The 22,786-nt window shown below is 41.9% G+C and overlaps 1 protein-coding gene across 1 annotated transcript in view; it reads right to left on the minus strand.

Annotated features, from left to right (window-relative positions):
* Positions 1-22,786, minus strand: part of LOC138503894 (mucin-5B-like) — a 1,431,798-nt gene that overhangs the window by 1,324,952 nt on the left and 84,060 nt on the right. Inside the window, exon 3 of the mRNA XM_069623965.1 lies at positions 20,371-20,509. The gene's annotated coding sequence lies outside the window, so the exon portion shown is untranslated. The remainder of the gene's footprint in view (positions 1-20,370; positions 20,510-22,786) is intronic.

Genomic DNA, 22,786 nt, shown 5'->3' on the forward strand with positions numbered 1-22,786 from the left:
GTCAGGATGTATGTGCAATTCCAGAGCTGTATGTGTGTGTGCGTGGAGTGTGAGGGGTGTTGGTGTGTAGTCTGAGGGGTATGTGTAGTCTGAGGTGCTTGTGCAATATACACATGTGCGTTGTGTTGGTATATGTGCAATATGTAAGTGTACGTCTTGTGTGAGTCTTTGTGTGCAATGATAATGTAAGAGTCAGTCTTCCTGTGTTTCTCACTCAATCACAACCCCACCATTCCTTGGAAACACAATTGGAACAAGCGCTACAGAGTCATCTACTGTTGCTACCTGGGCCTGGACACAGATGCTGACACGGACAGTACCTATGTCAAACACAACTGCTGGCATCAAGTAAGAGAAAAATACGATGGATGTTTGGCGTTGGCACAAGTTTTTCCACTCAGCCAGAACCTGGTGGAAGAATTTAAAAGCCAATTCTAGAGAAATAGCAGGTGGGGGGTATTCCATGGTAGTTATCTGGGCATATTTATATAAGCCGGTCTGAGAAATGCCTCACTGTGATTGTACCACAAGTATTGTGCTGTTGTTTCAGAAATAGACATTTCATTTGCTCTTACTGCTGCAAAGTAACCCCAAGGCTCACAGTTAGTAACCTTCATATGCTTACCTATGTGAAATCATTTGCTTTTTCCATTGGAACTCTCTAATGACCTTTTTTCTTAGCTGTCATGCTTTCACTGCAGTCTCTGCTTACATTCACAGGGCAGAGCCCACGTGCTCTTATTATGTGTCTGCCTTTTCACTCTGAGGTTATGTTTCACTGTTTCTTATGCATGCATGTCATTACTTTGTGGTCTCTCGTATATGCCTATGACATCTATTGAACCCAGAAGCCATGCTGACCAATAACGCTGTGGGTAATTGCATCTTAAATCCCAGAAGAGGTTGGTAAAGTGAGTTCCATTATATTGACTCATAATTAAACCTACTGTTGAGTAAGACTGTTGTGTACATTATATAAATAGTTATTATTATTTGAAGTGCATTTATAAGCAATGTTTTATTGCTGTTAAAGTTAGTGCCACTTTTTATCAATACTTACGATTGTATTTTTTGTATATCATTTTTTCTGACACTTGTTATTTCTTTCTTTTTTTGGTAATTAATGAAAACGTGTGTGCTTACACAATGCATAATAAATTTTGGTATATGGCGCAAAAAGAAAAATGCCTTAACCTTGATCTATATGATTGCGACATTTCTTGGTTACAGACATCCGATAGATAGGCGTTAAACTCAGAGTACGATCGTAATCTTCACGCCATTGAAATAGCAGAAATAAAATGTAGGGTACATTATTTTCCTGTCAGGACAACCACTTGTGTTATAGGTTAATGGGGGAAATCATTATTTTAACTCTAACTCTTGCCTGTGAAGGTAATATGTACAGAAATAATTATTTGACCTAAGGAAGGGAACTCAGCAAAACACAGTCAGAATGAGAATGTAATCCCCTGTATTCCTTTTGTGAGACATTGGTAAATTTTAGGCTTTAGATATTATATTTGTATTGGTTTTGTCAACTGCTTTCAGTGTAGTTAAATCCCAACTTGTCAGTTTAGGACACAGGACCTCTTTGCGTATGCGGATGAGGAAATATGTTAGGAATGGTTATCATTAGGCAGTAACTATCAGGTAACGCCCTCCCCGTCTGCCTACTACTCATTCTTATATTCTACTGTTGTATGAAGCAACTTTAAGGATTGATGGTGAAGTGGTTCCCTGTGGGCCCAGTGCAGGTTGCAGCAATATTCTGCCTGATTTTCCAGGTTTACTACTTCCAGAAAAGGTGAGGGCAGTTAGTAATAGATTTATTTCAGTATCCAGGACCATAAAATCCACATATTAACATACAGTTCATCACATTCAAATAAATATGAAATCAGTATCCTACCTACTAATAGTTCACTAAACCGCAATTGAAATGCAAAAATTAAGAAAACAACTTCATACAAAATTCTACAACCAAAATGCTTTAGGCCCATAAATGTCCTTCTTAATCGCTATCCTTTCTTCAGATTTTGGGACAAAGGCCTCATTACGAGGTCGGCGGTGTGGGAAAAGTTGGTGGGAATATGGTGGGTTTTCTGTTACCACCACATTCCCGCACTGCCAAAGTGTGAGATTGGCAGTGAGGTGGAGGATTTACATATATATAGATATAGCTGGAGGTGAATCTGCCAGCCTACCTCCAGTGTTCTGCAGAATTACTATGGTCGGCCTACTGGTGTCAGTAGTTCCGCCAGAAAACCCCATGGAGTCATATGGACTTCATAAATGGGGACTAAAACTGCCATGCCACGACAGCAGAGCTAGTGGCGGTAACAGGAGCAGAATCTGGCAGCAGTTTGGTGGATTTACCATCAAACTAGTAATGCGGCCAAAAATATTAAGAAATACAGTAAATTCTGTCTCTCAGTTTGGCATATCCTGCATCTGTCTGTATCACCCCCACACCAAATCCCTGTGAGTGCCAACGGTAGAACACCCAATTGGCCTTCGAAATAGAGGGTCTTTGTTTCCGTGTCTTCCAGAGAATTTAGGTATCTTTCCAAGCCAAAATGGGATTTAAATGATAAATATGTTGCTGGTATGCCATTAGTGTCTATCTTGGATTACCTCCCTTGATAGTACCAATATTTGTATTTCTGTACTTTTTAACCTTTGGTGTCTGAATTCCTTAAACTTAAGGTCATGGTCATTAGGCCTAATCCCAATTTTGCACTAAGCTCATAGACATACTGGACCCCGTACACATTTTTGTGCCAATTTGTGCACAAACATCCTCTCATGCTAGTCTATAAGAGGATAGAGAATCTGATGAAATAAGCTTGTGCCAATTCAATAAGGTTTTTTGGCTTACTCTCATATGCTACCCCATTACCCCTAATTTTAGTCAAAGAGATAACGGAGTGCTATTAGGTAGCATACACATCCTCTTCAAGATGCCCATCTCTATTTTCTCCAGCAGCGTGAGATCTGAATACCCCCACATCTCAGCACCACGCAGTGCCGAGGAATTGGCTCACACTTCAGTATCTCCAAGCATTGGGAAGTGGCATTGCCTCCATACTGTTTCCAAAAAGCATTGTGCAGCTCGCCCCGGTCTTGTAATATTCAGAATACATGTGTTAATAAGTTTCCCTCATCGCCCTCTTTCATCTTTTCGAACTCCCAAGCAGTCATAGAAGTCTACCCTCTCAACTTCATCATTTCCAAGAGAAATCGGTGATAGATTTTCCAATAGAGTTAGTCCAGATCAATGAGTTGGTCTTAGTGAGATTGATTTCCAAACCCATTCCGGATGCTAGGGCTACAAATGAATTTAACGCCTTTTGAATACCCATCCTTATTGTGCTTATCAGTACCAGATAGCCGCTGTATAACAAAATTCTGCTCCAAAAGTGGGGCGTCCACATCCAGATTTTCAATTTCTGTGACGATTGTATCTGTATACAAACTGAAGAGTGTAGGAACTATAACGCATCCTTGCCTTAATCCTCTATCTACAGGGAAGGTCTTTGTTAGTTGCCCCCACTTACCTAAGTGTATCTGGGAATGTGTGTCTATATACATTTCGTATTGCAGATAAAAAGTTGATTGGACACTGAGCTCACATAGATGCTGCCATAGATGTTCTCTTGGCATTGAGTCAAATGCAGTGTGCAAATCTTTAAAAGTCTGAAAAAACATTTGGTTCCTAGGTTTCATATACTTATCGCAAAGAAGTGTTAGCCTAAAGACCTGAACCAATGGGCTAATACCTACTCTTAAAGCCTGCCCAGTAATCAGAAAGAGCTCCCTTTTGTTGTATCCATTCCTCTAGTCTCCCCAGGATGATTTTCACATAAACCTTATATCTGACATCTGTTAGGGAAATGGTCCTGTAATAATGTGGGTCATGCATTAGGCCTCATATTGCTCTGCTCCAAGTGGAAGGAATCATTAAAGTACTGGTTATAATAGAGAACACTTCCCGTAGAATAGGAACCAACACTTTTAAGTCTGAGAGTAAGAGATCTGCCAGAATTGAATCCAAGCCTGGTGCTTCTTTTCTTTTTGTGCCAAGAATGTAACTTCAACCTCTTCAGGAGATATATCTAAAATGTATTTGTGTGGTGTATTATCCATTGAGAATCGATCATTACATTGCAATAATTTGCTGACTGCTGATTGGTAAAGTTTGCTGAAATTAGTATACCAGTGATCTTCTGTGATAGACGGTTCAGGTGGCAGAAAGGCAGCAGAACTGTTAGTAGAGACTATCTTCCCTAATGCGTTTGTTTCCTTCTTTTGAGTCACTCGTTTCAGCTCATTCAATGTATGTCTTTAATATGCAGCTTTCTTCCGTTCTAATACCTTATATTCATTCCTTACTCGTCTTACTATCTGGCGATCCCTTTGGCTCTTCAATGTCACATTAACCAGTAAATTAGCTTTCTTAGAGCGGCATTCCCAATCAAACCATTGACCTTGCTCTGTGCCATTTCTCCAATGGGACGAATATGGCTTATCAATGATGGGGAAAGTGCATTAGTGACTTGTTCCCAAAGCCGTACAGGTGAGAACTCACCATGCTCTACTACTAGGTTTTCAAGTATAGGAATTAAAACATCAAAATAAGGCCTATTTTGTTCTTGTTTACTAATTCTTGCCAAGGGCCTGTTCCCTTGATTAAGTGTCCCCTCTACTTTATCAAGATAGGTAGTCTGGTAAATTAATTCTGATGTGTGGGAGTGAACATGATAAATTTAAAGGATCGTGATCTCTTTCCACATGCTGGATGACCTGAAAATCATGTATCATTTTCCAAATGTCCACTTTAAGCAAAATATAATCCATATAAGAGCTGCAATTCCCTGAATTAAATGTTGGTTTGGATGGTATGTCATGACTGAAACTACTGTTACAAGCCCTGTAGACTTTTACCATCAGTTCTTAACTGATTAACTTTACTTTGGCAATATTTGCCATAAACGTGCATAGAAACAAAATATATTCCATTACAAAATGCAATAGATGTTTAAGAGTCACTGGGTTGGTTAAAATAAGTAAAACCAGAGGAGCTGGTCCGGAAGCTAGTCATGTTAAGTGCAAAAATTGGTCAGACTAATTACACACATTGAGGAACAAGAGTTCAATAAAAGCCCATGATCACCATTTGAAGTGCAGAATTGATCACATTGTTAAAGTGCCTTTGGTTACAAAGTTTCTCTTACATTTGGCCAAGGACAAATAAGGTGCAGGTAGTATAATTAACAGCCCAGCTAAAAGAGACACCGGATTAAATGCAATACAAAGACCCAGACTTTTGCTCCTAGCCCACTAATATGAATTTACCATCGGACCACAACATTTTCAAGAAGGCTTTCCTGCAAGGGATTAAAAGTACTTCTTTTCCATGTCCTTGTCAGATAACTGGCCAGTGCAAAGGCCACCTTCACCTCTGTAAATGCTTATAGGATGGTGAGTGCTAGCCTATACTGCCTTATGCCGCTTTCCCTTAGAATGATCAGTATTCATGCAGTCCTAATATCCCGATTGTTGGGGCAGAGGAAAATTAAATGTGATAAAGTCTCTTATGCCTAGCATGTGCAACATGGCTTAATGCCCACATTCCACCTGGTCATACGTACTGCCAGTGGCAACATGTTTAGTCTTGCTCTAGTAAGAAATATTCTGTGCTGCCACAGTGTTACAGAGATCAATTACTTTGGCAGTTCATTCATCTGAGCCAGTGGCAGATATAATCTAACTTGAGGCTAGATGGCCATACCTGTCTCCCTGATATTGTCAAAGTGCAGGGTAATTTTAAATGTTAGAGTCTGTCTGGACAATTTAGAGAACAGCTTAAGAGATAATTCAGATAACAGCTTAGTGTCTTCAAAACAGACTTCCATACCTGCAAAGAAGATCTAATTAAAGCAAGGCATCCGACTTGACACCAGTCTGTCATGGGCAAGAGCTTACGGACTAGGGCCTTAGTCAGGTTCTCTACTTTTTCTATCCACCGGGTATGTCAGAATAGAATCGGTCTGGAGCAAGCAAGATCTTTAAGTATATTGAGTTAGTCTCAATGTGAGTAATGTTAACCGGGGTCAACTGAAGAACCAACAGTAACTTAGTTAAAAATGGATTTATAGCAATCTGTAAACTGTCCACATTCCTATAGCCCCAACTCTCACTCCAATAGATCCCCACCGGGCCTGATTTACCTCTATATATAGACAGCATATGGTCAACTGGGTGATGCAAAATATTGTTGGCAAATCTAAAGATACCATCAGTGATCTGTCTCAGCTTTAAAGGTAATTTGGCCACCTGTGTGCTCCAAGTCAGTTTATTATTAAATCTAAGGCCCAGAAAATCAAAGTCGTCACATTCCTTGAGTCAATGCCCACCCAAAAAGACTCAGAGTGATCCTTCTTTTCTCTGTCACACACATAATGAAACATTTGTTATGGTTCACCTTTAGACCCATAGATGACATGTAACAACCAGTACTTGTAATGATGTTGGTGTCGTTCCAAGGAGCACAGCATCATCCGAATAACTGGCAACAGCCTGATGCTACACCTTGAAACATCAGAATGTGTTGCCAGCAAAGACTCTTCCAATGAGTTAATATAGAGATTGAAAAGAAAGGATGCCAGCATGCACCCCTGCTGTACACCCTTGCCAACAATGTCCTCACTTAGTTCCCCTCTGGCCCCAAACTGAGCTTGTACCTTCAAGTTCATATGAAGGGCCATTAACATTTGGGGAAGGACACTAGGTACACACAGATCATTTAGGGTTGTTCACAAGGTATTCTTGTCTACCTAGACAGGAGACCCCAGAGTATGCACATATTTAGCAAGAATTAGGTACAGGTTCAGTCCCTGGTCGATAGTCCCCACCCTGGTTTTAAAGCAAGTTGGGTGTCAGAAAAGATATTACCTTCCTCTGCCCATTCCTCTAGTTTCCTGAGCGAGAAGACATGAGCCATCTGATAAAGTTACTGGATGATAAGCAGAGGGATTGACTCTGTTTCCTGTCTTGAAAATTGGGGCAATGATACCAATTTTCCAACTGTGAGGCACCTCCTTTTCAGTAATTCTGGGGTATTCAAAGTTGGACCAGGACTGGTGCCCATAAGTCAGTCTGACAGTGAAAAATACAGTTTGAGACACCATCAATCCCAGGTAATTCATTTGCTTTTATCCTGGAGCTCTCCTCCATACTACTCAGGAATAATGTTCTCAAGAAGATATTGCTTGGCCATCTGAAGTACCTGCGATATTTATCTCACAGAGATAGAGATCCGGAAAATGATCCAACCAGCATGACTCTGAGATATGAATCTCAGGAGCCGAGTTCCAAGCCAACTCCAGCACTGCCACCCACTTCTCGGTTATCCGACCCATAAAGCGTGTGTCAGTTGAGGCTTTCGCCGCCACTTTCTCACACCCCCTTCCCTCTTCGGCTGACTCACACCCTGACACAGCTCTTTCTACGCTCCACTCTGCTATATCTAATACTCTTGATGTTCTTGTCCCTGTCACGAGGATCCGCTTGAAGCCCGAAGCCAAGTGCAATTCCTGGTATGACTCAGACCTCGTCACCCTTAAACGCAAGTGCAGGGTGGCTGAGAGGAAATTGTGTGCTTCCTGTACATCCTCTGACAAACTGTCCTGCCGCCTGCTCCAAAGGCAATACCGGCTGTCTGTCCGCACCAAGAAGAGAGCCCTCATTCACGCCTGCATCTCTGCGGCATCAAACACTTGGCCAAACTCTTTAAAATCTGCAAGAGCTTGCCAATCCTGCTGCAGTCGCTCTCGCCTGTCCCCTCCCAGCCCTCTGCATGGCCGTGGCTTCTTATGTCATCTCTAAAACTCAGGACATCTGGTCCTCTCTCTCTTCCTCTCCTCCTTCTACCTCTACTCCCCTCTCTTCCTCTGGCCCTGCCATAGCCGCCTCTCCTCCTTCCTTCTCTGCCTTTTCCCTGTTCTTCCCAGACCAGGTTTCTAGACAAGTCTGATTGCTGAAAGTCTAGTTGAAACAGGTTCTCCCTGTTCCTCTAAAACCATCAAGGACCCCATTGACACCCTGGCTCATGCTTAGGTTGATTTATGCAACCACTCCTTCACCACTGGAGTCTTCCCTTCCCCCCTGAAGCACTCCCTTGTGCACCCTCTTCTCAAGAAACCCTCCACCGACCCCTCCTCCCCTGTTAACTACCAACCAACTCTCCATCACTCCCTTCCTGTGCAAATTCCTAGAAAAGCTGGCCATCTCCCAGTTTAATCTTCACACTGAATGGGTTGGTTGTCTCCATGACAATCAGTCTTGCTTCAGAGCTGCCAGAAGCATAGAAACTGCTCTCCTGAATATCCCTGAAGACCTGCCCCCCAACCTTGACTCCAATACCCCCTGCATACTCATCCTACTCAATCTCTCTTCTGCCTTTGACACAGTCAACAGTGCCATCCTGTACAACCATGTCAGTGATAACCAGGATATCACTGATCAGGCCATGGATTGGGTAACCTCTTTTCTCTCAGATTGACCCACCCAGGTCCAACTTGGGTCCTTCCTCTACTCTATCTTTATCTCCACCTGTGGTGTTCCCCAGGGTCTAACCTCTCTCCCTGGCTGTTCAACCAACACCTGGCACTTCTTGTCCACTTCACTGCCGCTCTCTACCCCAACTTTCAGTGCTATGCAGAAAACACTTGCCTTAATGCCAGTAAGACTGAGATTCTCCTCATCGGCACACCTGCTCCCTCGTTTCCTGTTGCTCTATGGCCGGTCTGCCGTGGGCTTCCTCCTTCTCCCATCTGTGAGGCTAAAAACCTCTGGGTCATCTTTGACTCCACTCTTTCCTTCTCTCCTCACATCTCTGACATTTCTAAGAAGTCACACTACCAGCGACACCTCCTCAGAGGTATTCTTCCTTTCCTCTCCTTCCCCCAGAAGTTCACTGTCTCCAGGGGTTGGGTTCTCTCCAGGCTGGACTACTTCAACAGCCTCTTTCTAAATCTGCCTGCTTTTACTCTCCGCAGACAGTGGGCCAGATTGCATTGCTGATTGTACTTTTTCCATAAAACAATAGGCAGGAAAAGATGTTTATACAACTAATTACAACACTCTTGCACACTTGGTGATCCACTGCTGAAATACTTGTGTGAGATTACTCTGGCTCTTAGGGTTGTCACTCCCCTTGCCATTTTATTATCCTTGTGTCCAATGCTCAGTCAGTCACCCACTAGTGGGAAATATAGGACTGGATCATTTGCCTCTTCGGAGTATCTATTTCTTCCATGGCTTTCATCTCCCTCCCTCCAACTATTCTGTCAATACAAGCAATATGTGACACTGTGATGCATCACTAGGTCTCTACTGGGCTGCCCAAGTAGTGCCACAACCACATGACTGCCACTACTAGTACTGTTATTACTGCCCAAAACAAATTGTGGCAGTTATAGTGACAATACGGCCCTGCTGGTAAATGGTGACACTGGCATAATAGTGCACAGGAGCTTCGGCACGCTCATATGGTTGGATGATGAGGTCTGCTTTTGCTGGTGTGGGAAGCCATGTGTCACTGTGGCAAACTCCCTCTTTCCATCTCGGCTGTCTGAGTGTCTTGTGGGAGAGGAGTCTCTAGAAGCAGAAATGCATGCTCTACGGCTGATCAGGCAATGGTTCTGGTCACATATCACAGTGCCTTTGTCGATCTTCACGGTGTGCTGCTCTAGAAAGCTAAAGTGGTGGGCACTGTCATGTGTGGAGATACCCATTCGCACCTGAAACTAGTCAAGGGACACCTTGGTCTACCTTGCGCCCTCTGCAATGGCAGGAACAGATTCAGTGGCCTGAATCCTTTACTCCTCCTGAGTCATCGGCTTGGTGACTAACTCTGTCTCTTCCACATGCTTTTCTTCCATTCTCTGCAGCAGTGTCACCTGACATCCCTCCTTGCCATTCCCAAGGGTTGCATACTCTTACTGCACATCTTCTGCATCCTCACCCTGCTAAGTTACAACCACCTGCTGCCTACCTTCAATATTGATTAAGGCATTGCCCAGTGTGTGCAGTAGCATATCTCCGGATACAATGCCCTCCTCCTCTGCCAAGGCATTTAGTTCCTTCCAGTTGTCCCAGACACCTCACTGTCTCCTTCAACCAACTCGGGCACAAGGACTCTCTAGAGAAAACAATGTGAGGTCCAAGAGTTTGCATGGTGAAGTCATTGTGTGATGATGCCATCTAGTGTGTGACATTGTTGTGCAGTTTCAACATGGCATAGTTCTCACATGTGTAGGAGAATTCTCCGGACATGAACTTTTGTTATTTTTGTGAGTTGTGAAGCCCTCGGGTTCTAGTGTATTCCAGGTAAGTGTGGATTTATCTAGTTTAGTTGATGCAGCTGTTATTGCGTTATGTTTGGATTCTCTTAGGTTATAAATGTCACAAGATTTATCACAAGGGTCTATCCATTGGTCCACAAATATTACGTGTCCAACACATTTAGAGATTGGTTTGATTTATGTTTTTCTTTGACAAACATACACACACCTTGACTAATTTGCACGTTTATTTTTTCCACTGTATTTCTGTTTCCTTTTTAGGCTTTTTCTATGAATCCAGGCACGTAGGAGACATTTATGTTAGCCTCTTAATGAGAGTTTCAGGACAACTTGGTACTTAGTCCCTTTGACACTTAATTTTCTATTCTCATCTGTGCATATTTTCCTGATGACTGACAGTCCAAAAGTGGATTACCAATTGTATTTTAGCCTGTGATTTCAACATGTCTTAGTACATTTAAATCATGTCTTATGTGTTTTAATTTTAACTATATATACGCTAGACAACTTGAATATCATATATTTCAGAGGGGTTCTGTAAAGATGGTGCGGAACGTTAACTTTAATAACTTTTATTTAGCTTAAGCGGCGGCAATCCCGCGGAGCATCCCCATGACCAGCTGCCTTCCAAACTGTCACTGCCATCACGCGGCTCCTGCTCACTCGAATCTCAACAATCAGGCAGGAGCTCACGCGTCGGCTCGCACTATAAACATTGCTTTTCTCTACATATCTTCCCCATTAGGAGAACAAAATAATTACAACTTATTTAAATAATATAATCACATCATAAAACAGTGAAATATCTGAGATACAAAATCACATACTCTAGAAGTTAAATGTAAAGAAGAATTTAGACAAGTACACTTACATCATCTATCATATCACTAACAAATATGACTCATGACAAGTAGTCTTTCATCCACGCAGGTTTGAGACCTCTAACAAATATGACTCATGACAAGTAGTCTTTCATCCACGCAGGTTGAACCTCAGTCTACCAGTAGCACCAGATTTATTCACACAACACATAATTATCTCCCTTCACACCCTCTTTCTCAATTGGCTGTTCAGGATCTTGGACAGTTTGTTTCCCATCATATGCCCTCGCAATTTTTCCTTTTGATCATACCTGGTCCCCTTCCAAAATTACCACTGACTTCTTGACTGCTGATATCTTCCTTGGCCCCAAATATTTACTTTCACAACATTTATTCACCTATCTGATATTCTTTACATACACATACTCTCCCACCCACGTTCTTTTACTCTTTCATGAGCATTGAACCAGCAGTGTTTCTTTCTTGTCTAGCCCTTATGAATCTCATTATTTGCTCTCTATCTACACAAACCACTTCAGCAATCCCCAACCACCCCGGACATCATTTTGTCCCCGGTTCCCTACTCTTCAGGGACAAAAAAGGTGACACTCCCGTCACTGAGTGTGGGGTAGTGACATAACTCCAAGTCATCAAATTCAAGAGTTCTCTCCACGGTTGCCCCCCTCTCATAGCTAACTGGATACCTTCCTTCAACCAACGATTGACCCTCTCCACAAGACAGTTCGCCCTTGGGTGATATAACGCCGTTTTTATGTGTGTAATACCATAACTATGTAGAAATGTCTGCATAGATTCTGACACAAATTGGACTCCCATTATCTGAGACAAGTTCCCTTGGTACCCCCTCTCTAAAAAACACTTTCTCCAAGAATGCTATCAACTCTCTTGCTGTAACTTCCTTAACCGCCTCCCATTCAACCCATTTAGAATGAAAGTCGACTAGCACAAATTAAAACCTCAAACCCCCTCCCAACCCCTTCACTGGGCCCATGATATCCACAGCAATCTTGGACCAAGGCTGAATGGGAACAGGACTGGGGATCATGGGAGTTTCACGCACAACTTTGGTCTTGTCACAAATCTGGCATGTCATGCAATCTTTACCCACTTCTCAACCATTTTATCAATCCTTGGCCACCAACAATTCTGGCAACGTTTTCTTTTCATAGCTCAATCTCCCAGGTGACCCTCATGAGCAATTTCTAGTAGCTTCGACCTGACCGACTCAGGAGGAACAATACTTTTTTTGGGGCCACCCTTTCACCGTCCACTCCTTGACTAATTTGATTTCTTTATCAGATTTTTCACCTTGCAACCACATTTCCTGACTGACTGCTTCCATTATTTCAGCTACTACAGACTCCTCCCTTCCACCATCATCAATTTCAACTCCATTGTCCTCAATTGGCAGCCTGGATAGGCAGCCCGCCACAACATTTTTCTTCCCAGGCAGAAAACTCACCTCAAAATTATATGCATGTATGCCCAGACCCCACCGACTTATCCTGGGTGACCCTAGAGCCCACCTCCCACTCTCAAATAATTGTACTAACGGTTTATGGTCAGACCGAACAACAAATTGTCTGCCCCACAAAAAATACTTAAAGTGCATGAAGGCCCAATACATAGCTAAGCCTCCCTTTCGATAACGGAGTATTTGGATTCCGCTCCTTTCAGTGCCCTCGATGCAAATGCTATGACCCTTTCTCTCTTATCTTTATCATACTGTAACAAAGTTGTGCCAAGGCCCAATACGCTCGCATCTACTATCAACACTGTTTTATCATATGGGTCGAATTTTCCAATTGGGAGCCTCACTAATCACTCTCTTAATTTTTTCAAATGCAGAACCACACTCTGGAGACCACTCAAACTTAGCTCCCTTTCTAAGTGTCATCCTTATGGGAGTTGAAACTATAGCAAAATCCTTGTCAAATCTATGATAATATTCTGCAAGACCCAAGAAAGATCTCACTTGTTCCTTGTCCGACGGTACTGGCACACTCTTCACTGCCTCCACTAAACTTCTCTTAGGTTTCACACCTGACTCATCAATTTCATGTCCAAGATATTCCACTGTCTAAACAGCAATCTTGCACTTATCTCTCCTCACCATCAAATCTGCTTCTGACAGTTTACTCAAAACATTAGCTAAAATCATATCATGCTCAACCACATCACTTGCATATATGAGCACATCATCCTGAAACACTATAATGTTCTTTATCCCTTCTAATACAGTGTCCATCACTCTTTGAAACACCGATGCCACCGAGGCAAGCCCAAACGGTACTCTGCAATATTTGAAGGTGCCAAAGGGCATTATGAACACAGTCAGATGTTGGCAGTTCTCTCTCAATCGAATCTGGTGATACGCTTGAGAAAGGTCGATCACTGAAAACACTTTGGCACCTCTGAGAGTAGATAAAACTTCCCCAATGATTGGTAACGGATGTCTGTCCATAAGTATGTTCCTATTCACATCTCTCATGTCAACACAGAGTCTTATTTGACCATTGGGTTTTGCAGCCACCACTATAGGGGACAGCCATTCCGAACTTTCACACTGTTCAATAATCCCTTTCTGCAGAAGAGTTTCGATTTCCAATTTCAATTTCTCTTTCAAATTTTGAGGTATTGGTCTCACTGTATGTATTTTTCCGTATTGCCCCTGATTTCAGTCGTATTTCATGCTCAAATCCTCTAAGCGTTCCCAAATCTTCCTTGAACACTTTCGCAAAATCAGATTCCCACTTGTCCTTTACTTCTGCTACTGTAATTGGCTCCTCTGCTTGCCTGAATGCGAATGCCAAGTTTAGGTTGCTCACTCCAACCTAAAAGAGAAGATCCTTCTTGTGTTACGTACACTTCTGCGTCACAACTCCTTCCTTTGTACTTAATAGCTGCCTGGAGATTTATCAACACCTCTATCTTTACGTTACCATAAGCATACGATTCAATGCTGTGTTGCCTCAGTTCAGCGAGCTTGCCCTGTAAACAACTTACAAAAGTATTTTTTGGTATTAAAGTCCATGGTGAGCAACTATCTACTTTTAAATTAACAACTCTTCCATTTATTAAAAACACATCTGTCGGAGAATTTCTTTTATTGGAGACTTCTGCTATCTCCAACACATGTCTGGGCTGTACGTTCTGGAAAATGCCTGCTCCATCTTCTCGTTCCGGGACTCTTCCTCCAGAATCAATGCTTTGTACTTGGCCTGCTTCTCGACAAACTCTTGCAAAATGTCCTCTCTTCTTGCATTTCAAGCAGGAAATATTTATTGCCAGACAAAATGCGCTTGCTGCCACACTTATAGCACTTGACCTCTTTACTGATACTCATCTTCCTAATTCCGCTTACAGCTGCCACTTCTCCTTCTTGCTTGTCCCCTTTCATGGTGGACATGTATTTATGCGTCTGGCAGTCTCCACTGCCACCTCTAGAGACACATCCTTGGTCAGAAGCCTTTCTTGAATCTTCATGTTGTTAGTACAATACACTAGCTGGTCTCGTATTAGCGAATCCGTCAACTACCAAATTCACACGTATGGTTCAAGGATCTTAGTGCCGCTATGAAATTCTCTACTGGTTCAGTGGGGTCCTGGATTCTCTGGAAAAACTTGTGTCTCTTGAATGTTATGTTTTTCTTTGCCTCGAAATGAATTTCTAATTTCCTCTCTGCTAGAGAATTTTCATCCACTTCTCCTTGGCCTTCTTGTGGAGGTTGCGGCAACCCATCATAGACACTACGACCTTCTGTGCCAGATTGTGTAGAGTACTGCTTCTTTCCTAGCCGCCGCAAATTTGTCACACCAATTGCTACCAGATAGGTGTCAAACTGTTTTTTCCATCTGTCCCACCTTATTGGCGGGACACCTGGTTCCATCAAGAAAGGAGGTGGGGCCATACTGGCAGCAGCCATGATTACGTGTTGTACTGTCAGATACTATTATAGTTATAGTTTCCTTGTCTCGCTTTCACTCTTACTAAAGCTAGAACTGTTCATGTGCACTTTCCATGTTTGGCAAAACCACCTGTTTTAGTGTATCACTTCACACTATTCACTTCTGTGCTTAGTCACATGCAGCTTATTTCTCTCAGGAATGTGTCCCTTGTGACACATTTCGCAGTTTTTTTTTTTCAATCCGTGAGAAATTGTGCTTGTATTTTTTATCTTTGCAGCTGGAGCGTGTTTGTTCACAGTGGATCAGGGCCGGTTAAGCTTGTTTTATATGTTTTGTGGGCATGCCAGGTAAACGTGAGTTCGTTATGGTTCATTTAAACGCCTTGTCTCGAATTGAAAGTCTGGCCCTCTCCTGGAGTGAACTCCTCCCCCTTTCCCGTTCCCCTCCTCACCTGGAAGCACAATCCCTGTCGGGGATCGGGGTAGTAACGAGTTTGTTGTGCCCACTCATATCTCAGCAGACTTTCCTCTCTGCTGAGTCAGCAGCAGACCTTGGCGGCGCCTCAACTGCATTCCCCACTACGATCCAGGGGCAGGAGGCGGCGGGGCACAGCAGCTGATATGTGTGCCTTGCTGCGTGTTGTTCTCCAGCCGCGGTCTCGCCTTAAATCCTTGTTGCCAATTGTAAAGATGGCGCAGAACGGTAACTTTAATAACTTTTATTTAGTTTAAGATGCGTCAAGCCCGCGGAGCATCCACACGACCAGCTGCCTTCCAAACTGTCACTGCCGTCACACGGCTCCTGCTCACTCGAATCTCAACAAGCAGGCAGAAGCTCACGCGACGGCTCACGCTATAAACATTACTATTCTCTACAGGTTCCCACAGAGATCGCCTCGTTTCAGACATTAATGTGTTAAATGCCACACTATTCTAATCTAAATTCCCTACTGTATGAAAATGTTTATTTTTCTACCTCCTTCCCCTTGAAAAACAGTCCCAATTCATCATTTGATTTCCTTTGTAAGGAAAGACACACTAGGCAATTGACTGACTAGGGCACACACATGACATTACACAAAACTTAAATAGACAATTGAGTAGTGTTCTTAGACTCAAAAAAGGTCTCTAAAAGACAGGAGTGGTTCGCTAGTTCACAAATAAAAGGGAACATTTTTTAGGTTTTACACAAAAACAGGAAAACAAAAGCAAACTTTAAAAAAATGTATTTGCGCACCAAGACGTTTCAGGGAAATGATTGGAATAAATTACAAAGGGCCAAGAAGAACAAGCACACAGCCAAATTAATTTTTATTCTTTTACATTTTTTGACGCTTGTCTCGGGGTGGATACTTAAGAACACAAAACAGGTTGAGATGTTTCACCACCTTAGTTTTGACTCTCAGAGGAAGTTTTTGGAGAAGGCACAATGGAAAGGACCTCATTCAGAAGCTGTATTCTAAAGTACAGTGGGAGGAAAGATGAATAAATCAGTTCATTCAGAGTCTGCTATAAGAGATCCTAGTGTGCCGACTCAAAGGTATATAATATTTAATCTATGTTGCAAGCTTCTGGCAATTAATTTTAAGTGTCTCTATGCACTTCTCTGACTTTGTGTCAAGTCAGGTGACCTGGACATCTTGCAGTCTCTTGGAGGATATCACTTTTTATATCCTTGCAGGTCAAGACCTCTGACAATATCATCTTGCAAATGGGCTCTATGCATGCTTTACAGAGGCAAGCTCAGTCACTTCCCTCTTTCCCCAGGGTTTCTTCTGGAGAGGGATTCTCCTCACCTGGGTATTTTTCTTGCTGCAGTAATTGTGACCCATCAGCCCAGGGTTTCTTTAAGGATGCAAATGCCTTTAGTTGGTGCTGGTGGCTTTGCAGCTCTCTAGTGTAGTCTTTCTTCTAAGCCTTGTCTTTTCTACAGTATGCCCCACTTGCCTTCACACCCTGTTCTATATCTTCATTACTATGAAGCCTTCTTGGTTTTGCCAGTGCAAATTCTGTCTCTCTAGCTTTTCTCCTCTTCTATCTCCTCCAACCACAAAACAATGGACACGCTGGAATGCTGTCTCAAGATTTTCAAAATCAGGATCATTCATCCTACTATTATAATTATGCACTGCAATAATTGTTTCAACATGTACTCTGTTTGTTCGGTCACTTTCTTTATCACTGTGAATGTTTGTGATTAGTTCCCTTTACCTCATGTGATATCTCTGTTTCAATAACTGGATGTGCGACTTCCCTGGTGCCGACTGTGTGTGGTCACCAAAAGCCTGTCTGAAATGATAGGATCTGGCAGTGGTATCATGATGACCTAGTGTCCAGCTATGTGTTGTAAATTGTGTGTTCATGCTCTTCGCAAACAGCCTTCTTTGTCGGCATCTGGATCAAGTATGGTTCTGATATGTGTTTCACGCCAGGCATTGCGACTCAAGAATTTAAGAAGCATTTAAGAAGTCTCACTCTGTATATGAAGCCATCACCAGAACCCAATCTACATGGCACCTCACAATCTTGTTTTACGACAATATGAAGTCTTTCATTGGGATGATTTTCTATGGGTTTCTTCCTACTGCAAGCAGTGCTACAATGCTTGGATTTTTACCTACTGAACCATAAGGCATATCATCCCCAGCTTGGCATGTGGTGCTTCCTCTTCTAGGCATCCCATCAGCTCCTGTGTTATGGCTCCAGAAACAGGGGTCTTTCTCCCTCGCCGGGAAGCCTATTGTCTGTCTTTGGTCCTTGCCTGCTCCAGACCAGGTTACATCTCAGGGTATGGATGTGTGGGGATCACCTGTAATTCTGGTGGCTCAAGCTTCAGGAAGATGGTCCAAAATTCTCTGTTGTACAGGTGTTTTCTGTATCTCTTCCATGAATAGTCCCCCCCTCTCCATGTCCCCTACAGCCCCAGTTCTTCCATCATTTAAGAGACTGCATCTAATGTTCTGGCTACTGAACAAGGTTAGTAGAGTCAGTTGATAGCATCCTCTTCTCTGATGACCAGTATCAAAGGTTCCCACAAGCCTGCTACCCTCAAGGCATACGATAATCACTGACATTCTTTTTCCTCCAGGTGTTCCACAAAGGATGTAGCTCCTCTGGCATGCCCTTTACTACTGATTCTTGAATTCCTCTGACAGGAATTTGATTTCAGAATGTGTGGCTTATCCCTCCATTCCCGTTTGGCAACAGTCGGAGCTTTCACAGAATTTTGGAGAGTTATCAGGTAGACAGGACCCTATGATGTATGCTTCTTTAGACATGTCACAATTTCCAGACCTCTGATTAGTTCTCCCTGACCAACCTGGGCTCTGCCTTTAATTTGTAATGCCCTTACAGCCTCACCTTTAAGACTCTTCTGCAGATTCCCCTGAATCATGTAACCCCTGGGACAGCATTTCCACTGGTCATCAATTCTGCCAGGAGGCTAGGGAAATTGACAAGCTGCTATCTTCTTAACTGTGCTTCCTCCTGACAGGCTGGTTCCACTTCTATCCCCTTACTTCAGTACCGTCCTGCAAACTTTGGGGAACACACTAGGGTTCTGATCTTAAAAAATATTTATTGAGTATGCAGTATCATGTGCAGTGTATTGATTTCTTCCATGCTGACCAGTCCAGGCTTGGTATATCCTCATTTACTCAGGACTGGGATGAGGAAGAAGGACAAGAGTGTAATGTCTAAATCCTTTACCAGTAATCTTCATTAGCATCCAATGCTGCTCTTTCTCGTACTAGTCAATCTTCCTGACTGCCCCAGAAAGGAGAATTGGGCCTGGTCACCTAGTTCTACATAGAGGTGGATAAAGGGGTGAGCTCTCTCTTATTCTGACGAGGCAAAAGGGGATGAAGCAGGCACCCTACCTTAGCCAGAGGCTTTCTTTTGTTAATAGACAATTTAATTGTTTGATTCTGAGGCGGGGCCACCTCATTTACTGAGGACTGTGGCTGGGAAGAGTAGGAGTAGGTGTAATGCAGGTTACTTCTAAGTAATTTGGGCCTTGCTCTCTCAGGGACCCAACCATGGTGATACAAATTCTCATTGAAATCAAACAAAGGTGTCTTGTAAAATCCCACCAGCTAACCATCCTGAGACTGAAAGACCAAAGAAATATTGAGGCTTAGTACCACAAAATGAAATTTGCCAATCACAGGTGGAAAGATACAATTATCTTTATTTCTGTACAGAATTCAAAGCAAAACAGATAGCTGTCTGGCTCCCAACACCTGTCAGTGTGTACCAGCAGACACAGTGAGGGGTGAGAGTGCTGGACATCTTAATGTGAGCTGTTTATACAGTTTTTCAATCATTGTCCAGCCCCTCTCCAAAGTAATAATTTACATGCTAGGGTTCGAACCCAGTTCGTATGACAAATATGACAATATTATTTAACAGATTTGACAAGTTTGCTCGTCCATGAAAATACAATGGCAGTATTGGGGCTCCGGCTCATAGTAAGCCTAGTTTCAAGGAAGACACAATATATTACAACCAAAGCACAGGGTTTGAGTTTTCTGTACAATGTTCCGCTGTTTATATGAGGATGAGGCTTGTGAGCACAGACAACACTTGGATTGCAGTTCATACAAGTCACAAAGTTTCTTTGCACAGAACAAACAGTCTGCTCTCGGTCAGCCTAAATGTTGACATAACTCAAAGGTTGTTAGGCTCGGTTGTAGTTGAAAACACAGTCCACCATTTTAGGATACAGAGCAAGAGTTAAAATCAAAATGGCGGATTGTTCTTAAAATGGCAGCAAAGTCGATTAGAAATCGGAGCATTTCAAACAGGGTTTTCTTTGCAACGCAAATGGGCTTAGGGCAATATTCATAACAAGGCGGTATTATACGAAAACAGTTTAACAACGCAAGAGTTTCAGAATAATACTCACATTCAGGTATTCAGAAATCTGAAAAGCCTTACCACTCCAACGTCCCCTGTTCCTAAAACACAGACATACACCCCTCCTTGAATTGTCACATCCCAACACATTCTGTTGACTGTTGACTCGGGGTCAGTGAGAGACCATTTTCAGCACTTGCATTGGAGCCCATACCAACTTGCTACTGGGCTGCATCATTTGTAGATAGCATACCAGATTGTGAACATAGATATTAAATGCATTGCAGAACTTTTATGTAGGGAAACATTTACATTATAAATGCTCATGGAAATATGTTCGCTTGCACGAAAAAGTGAACAGAACATTATTTACTCATTCGGTTTGTGGTATACCTTTGACAGAATGTAGACGCAGTTTCCATTGAAGTTGTATCTAGTTTTGTCATATGTAGTAAAGTGTGAACCACCTTCAACTGCGCAGGTTGCTGGACAAGGAAGGCTTTCACATTGCCACCGGCCCCTAGTGCATGTACTTAAAGGAGATAGAAGTGCAAGTAAATCAGATGCAGAAATTGAAGAGCCAGACAGTCCGCACAAACATAATTACTTAAATTGTCCTGATATATAAATACATCAGTTATTTCTGTGCCATGTCTATCGGCAGGCTTTATAATGGCAGTAAAGTGATTGTTTTAAAGTTTTCATTTTTGGGGGGATTTCTTTGCTTTGTGGGGCATCCTCCAACCCTTGCTCTCTTTTCTTTTTTTACACTTTTCCCATTTTTTTGGTCTATTTTATTTCTTGGTGCCAAAAAATATCAAACCACACAGATTTAATGGCATATCGATTTATATACTTATATATACTTTAGTTACTCTTGTTTTATTTTATTTATCAACAGTTACACCCGCTAAGTCGTGATTGTTACTTCAGTGAAAGAAGACAGTAAACATTTTCTTTGGAACTATATTTGTTGTGACTACTCCTGATGAAAGTCCCATAACAACTCAGAAGACGGAAACATGTTGAGTCTTCCTTTTAGTGTTAGTTAAAACTAGAATTTGATATTTAGTAAGGGTCTGAAATATAAGAAGATGTATATTGTATCTAATGTTGTTCTATAAATAGTGGATATACATAACATCCAATCCTCTACCTAGAATACATTGTCACTTAAAATGTATATGTATGTTTTAAGAGGTTTTTAGGAATTTTTTTGTATAGTGATGTCATATTTGAGTTTTATTTTTAAAATGAGTCTTAATAAATTGTTGAATTGAATTGTAGTGGTGCTTTATGAAGGAGTAACTGTTGATAATTTTGTATTCTACCTTCTGTTTAAGATTAATATCGATTTATATATACATATATGGTTTCTTATGTAAAATGTCATATAACTTGACTACCACTTTAAACTTTTGACCTTGTTTTGTATAGTGATGTCATATTTGAGTTTTATTTTTAAAATGAGTCTTAATAAATTGTTAAATTGAATTGTAGTGGTGCTTTATGAAGGAATAACTGTTGATAATTTTGTATTCTACCTTCTGTTTAAGATCAATATCGATTTATATATACATATATGGTTTCTTATGTAAAATGTCATATAACTTAACTACCACTTTAAACTTTGACCTCCTCCTTGAAACTTCACTAAATTTAGTAAACAACTGACCTGGCCATATTCAAATACTGGTGAAGTTTCATGGAGGATTTCTTTTAGAAAAACAATGTTGAACAAGAGTTGTTTTTTTAGCATCGGGTTTCCCATAGATCAAAAGAGAAGAGATTTTAAAATTTCCACCTGTCAAATTTGAAATATAAAAAAGGGATGTATCTATATTTCTGATCTGTGCATAGTGATTATAGTTGAAGTACCTTTGAGTAAGAAAGCCAGCTGAAAAATAAACCATTCTGTCTCTTCTATGTCACTGGTTATCCATGACAGTCAGCACATTCCACCAAACACCTCCAAAGTAGGTCCAGAAGGAAAACAAATATGTTTGCAAATTAAATACAGCATTCATTCTCTTCTGTCTCCATTAGCACATTATCAACACATTCTACATCTGCTAGTAGATAGAGAGGAGAGAAAACAGAAACTTAGCATAATAATATTTCTGTGCCATCTGTCTCAAACCACTAGTAATTGCACAGTACAAGGCACCAAGCAACAGAGACCAGAACCTAGGGACTACAGAACATAGACTAGAACCGAGACCATACATGGCCTACAGACCAGACCTCTGGAAGTAAGACCACAGATGACCAGAACTCATACAGATATCTGGGACAAGGAGACCAGAGACCACATCAGACCAGACCACTAGATATCAGACTTAACCCTAAAACCAAACAAATCCTACCAGACCAGCCTAGTCCTCGGACACCCGGCCTTTCCTACACGTCACTCCATTCATTGTTTAAAAAACATAGTGACAACTGAAGTCCCCTATGAAGTAGCACCCCAGAATTGAAAAAGTGCACAGAACAAAGCACAGAAAACAGAAAAGAAGCAAAAAAGTAAAAATCCACAGCCTAGAAGAAAGAAAATCAACAAGGGAAAAACTCTAGTCCAATAACATGATGCAGAGTTAGGAAGTAAGTCTGAAAGTTGACACCACCCCTTGATTCCATCTCCTCTTCTCACATCTCTATACGTTGGCTCTCTTTTCACTCCCAGCTCAAATTCAAATTCCTCTGTCTTGTTTTCAAATCCATCTATGGTCTTGCCCCCACACCACTCCTCCCTTCTTACTTTCTGTACCCCTTCTCGTTCTCTCTGCTCTGCTAATCTTTTCCTACTCTC

Source organism: Ambystoma mexicanum, chromosome 11 (genome assembly GCF_040938575.1).
Source record: "Ambystoma mexicanum isolate Mex_15411 chromosome 11, UKY_AmexF1_1, whole genome shotgun sequence".
Taxonomy (NCBI): domain Eukaryota; kingdom Metazoa; phylum Chordata; class Amphibia; order Caudata; family Ambystomatidae; genus Ambystoma; species Ambystoma mexicanum.